Genomic DNA, 3911 nt, shown 5'->3' with positions numbered 1-3911 from the left:
TGAGTTGCAGGCGACTCATAGCGACCCTATGAAGGAGAGTCCTTGACGCGAACATGTTGCTAGGAAAGGCTATTCCTTGGAAAAATATGTCATGCTTGGAAGGGAGAAAAGTCAGTGAGAGAGAAGATTCCAATCAAGATGGATTGACCTGTTGACTGCAGCAATGAACTCACTCAGTGTTTCAGAGATGGCAAGGATGGCACAGAATAGGAGAGGATTTAGGCCTGATGTCCGCAGGGTCATTATGAGTTGTACTCGACTTGGCGACATCTAACAACAGCTATGTTAAAAAAGAGCCCTTGGGTCACAGTGTTTAAGCACTTGTATGTTAACAGATTAACTAAAGATTAAAATTCACCAGGTACTCCACGAGAAAAAGATGTGGTAGTATATATCCCAAAAGAATTTGCATTCTTGTTCTACATGCAGTTCTAGTCAAGAGCTATAGGAATAATATAATCTGTAGTTGACTCTACAACAATTCATTTAAGTGATCCTGAAGAACACCAGAAAGAGATTTACCTATGTTTTAATGACTTTTTCAAGGTATATATATACAAAGACTGTAGATCATAACACGTTATGAATAATATTTTGAAGAATGGAAATACCAGGTTTCTGGTGGCTTGTCATGCTCACTCACTCCTACTGCAGCCACTCTCAACTGTAGCTGTTTCCTTCATCCTGGTATTGTTTGGAGCCTCCATCCTGGTTCTTCCAAAGTGCCTGAACCCAAAACAGGAATTGATAGAGTAGCCCCACAATATGCATCTAGAACTTCCATGTTCTCCATGAATCTGTTTAATCGGGTGCAAATGAGCTAGATGATGGAACCAAAATGCTATTGCCCTGTATTTAACAACATTTAATCAAGTATTGTAGTAGGAACACGGGGGAAAACATGATGGATAACATGAAAGTGATGCTTGTGGCAAAGGAAAGGCAACTTGATTCTGTGGGAAGGGCTATAGCTAATCCATCCATTGTTCAGATTTGAGTATGAGCACGGTTGAGGATTCTGATACAGGAACAGTAGAAACTGAACTCTGTGATTTTGACTCAGGACATGGAAGGAAACCTCATTCTTCATTGCCCTCAGAATGACGCTAATGAAATAGATTCAGAGGATAGTACTGAACCTCTACATAAAAGACTGTGTTTGTCTTCTGAGAATGATCAGAGTATTGATGATTCTACTCCTTTCATATCAGTTATTGCACTTCCACTTTCAGAAAATGATCAGAGCTTCGAGGTGACCATGACTGTGACCATGAAGGTGGCGGATGATGAGATTACTGAAGAAACTGTTATACAAATCCAGACTAAGTCCGTTAAAAGAGGCTTTGTTCCTACAGAATTTGTTAGATGAGATTCTACAGAATGAGAAAACAGATAAAATATCTCCCTTGGGTAATGAAGAAGTTTCAGCATTTAGCCAGTCATGGTTTACAACTAAAGAAGATAAAGATTCCCCAATAACAAAAGACGTAAATGGAAGCAGGGAATGTGGATCACGGAAGAAACGGATATTTTGATGAGCCATATTGAATGCTATTTGAGGTTGTTGTTTTTGTTATGTGCCGTCGAGTTGTTTGAAACTCATAGCGACCCTATGTACAACAGCCCTAAACCGTGCTCTATCCCGTGCCAATCTCATTGCCTCTGACACACCCATCCCAATTACCCCAGTCACTGAATCAATCCACCTCACAGAGGGTCTTCCCCTCCTGCGCTGTCCCTCCACTCTACCCAGCATGATGTCCCTCTCCAAAGACCTGTCTTTCCTTACAACATGTCCAAAGTATGTCAGGCGAAGCCCCAGAATCCTTGCCTCCAAGGAGCAGCCTGGTTTAACCATGGAATAAAAGATGCTACAGAAATAATCTTTGAGATGTCAAAGGATGAAAGAAAAGATTTCTACAGAACAATAGCATGGTGTCCGAATCAGAATTTGTTTGCAGTTTATAGAAGAGTGCTTCACCTTTCTAAGAACCATACCCCTATGCACATCAAAAACTTCTTCAACAGGGTAAAAAGGGAAGCCACAGACTGGGTTTGGTAATGACATGTCAGATAAGGGACTTATATCTAGAATTTATAAAATACTTGAGCACCACAACAAGATAAAGGTAAAGAATCCAATCGAAAAATGGGCACAGGATATGAACAGACACTTCACCAGGGAAGACATTCAGATGGCCAACAAGCACATGAAGAAATATTCAAAATTCCTAGCTCTGAGAGAGATGCAAACTAAGGCAACTATGAGATATCATCTCACCCCAGTAAGAGTAGCAAAATTTAACAGAACAGTAAAAATTGCTGGCAAGGTTGTGGAAGTGTAAAATGGTGCAACCACTGCAGAAAGTTGTGTGGCGCTTTCTCAAAAAGTTGCAAATAGAGATACCATTTGACCCAGCAATTCCACTACTGGGAATATACCCTAAATAGACCATAATCGCCATCCAAACAGATATATACACACCCATGTTTATCGTGGCTTTGTTCACAATAGCAAGGAGTTGGAAACAACCTAAGTGCCCATCAACAAATGAATGGATAGAGAAGCTTTGGTATATTCACACAGTGGAATACTATGCTGCACTGAAAAACAAGGTACTCGTGCAATATTATTCAAAATGGGTGACCCTCAAGGACATTATGCTGAGTGAAATATCTCAGTCACTAAAGGACAAACATTGCATAGTGTCACTGCTGTAGAATGAGACTTATATCCGGGTTAGGGTAAGAATGAGAAAAACTGGATGAATAATGTATACTGCATTGAAGCCGATGAGGGAGAGAACAATTTAAAAGCAATATGTTTTAGGGCATTATGATTATCATAAGTGTTCAGAATGAGTGTTTAGAGTGGAGTATACTCAGGGTGAAGGTGGGGTGTGGGGGGGCTTGTATACCAATGAAGGAGTTTTTCTTTGCTTTTCAAGGAGAAAAGCCATCTGGGGGTTAGGGGTGGGGTGGGCTGAGATAAAAGTGCAACAATGAATGAATGGAAATCCAAAATCTCTATAAATGTTCATTGAAATTAATAAAAAAAATTAGAGGGCTCCACATGTATGATGAGTGAAACCATGTGGGAAAGTAAACACCTGAAGAAACTGAAAAACTTAAGGAGCTCCAGATAAAGCATGACAATGACTGGGCAACAATAGGGGCCACACTAAGAAGCGTCTTCAGTCAAAGATTGATGCGAATTGATTGAAGGATATTTCCAACGCAGGAAAGTGGACAGAGGAAGATGAAAAGAGACTTGGAGAACTGGTTCATAAACTGAGAAGCACTGAGCCAGGTGACATAGTCACACAGGGCGTGTCTTGGGCAGTTGTGGCTGAGAGAGTAGGTACTCATTCAGAAAAGCAATGTCACCCTAAATGGCTCAGCTACCTGAACTGGAAACAGAGTGGGGGTACTGAGTGGACCAAGGACAATGAAATTAATATCGTTCTCAGTGCTCATGCAAAGTACCAGATTGATTTTTTTTAATAAGGTCCCATGCATCAATTTTATCCTCTGTAGATTGTGCATATCTGGTTGTATTTGGCAATCTCTTTATACTTTGAACTAGCACTTCTAAACTTGACCTCATGAATGTTGGTTTGGGCTTTATTCCCAGGTCTCTGATCCTCCTTGAGTTGAGTTTTGTGTATGATGTGAGATGTGGATCCTGTTTCAGCTTTCTGCAGGTGGAAGTCCAGTTTTGCCAACACCATTTCTTGAAGATATGATCATTTCCCCATTTGATATTTTTGATTAAAGAAGATAAAAGTGATGTATGAGACTTTCTAAAGATTACATCCCTGTGCACATCTAAAAGTTTTTCCAACAGAGTGAAAAGAAAACCTACAGACTGGGAACAAACATTTGTTTGTCCATCTCAGACAATAGTCTTA

The 3911-nt window shown here is 40.2% G+C and overlaps 1 pseudogene; it reads left to right on the top strand.

Annotated features, from left to right (window-relative positions):
• The first annotated feature begins 999 nt into the window (after positions 1 to 999).
• LOC102844469 lies at positions 1000 to 3504 on the top strand (annotated as a pseudogene).
• Positions 3505 to 3911: the final 407 nt, after the last annotated feature.

The sequence above is a fragment of the Elephantulus edwardii genome, unplaced genomic scaffold, assembly GCF_000299155.1.
Source record: "Elephantulus edwardii isolate Elephantulus edwardi_28Jun2011 unplaced genomic scaffold, EleEdw1.0 scaffold00355, whole genome shotgun sequence".
Lineage (NCBI taxonomy): Eukaryota > Metazoa > Chordata > Mammalia > Macroscelidea > Macroscelididae > Elephantulus > Elephantulus edwardii.
The sequence above is the reverse complement of the archived record's forward strand: the minus strand, read 5'-3'. Positions and strand labels throughout refer to the sequence as shown.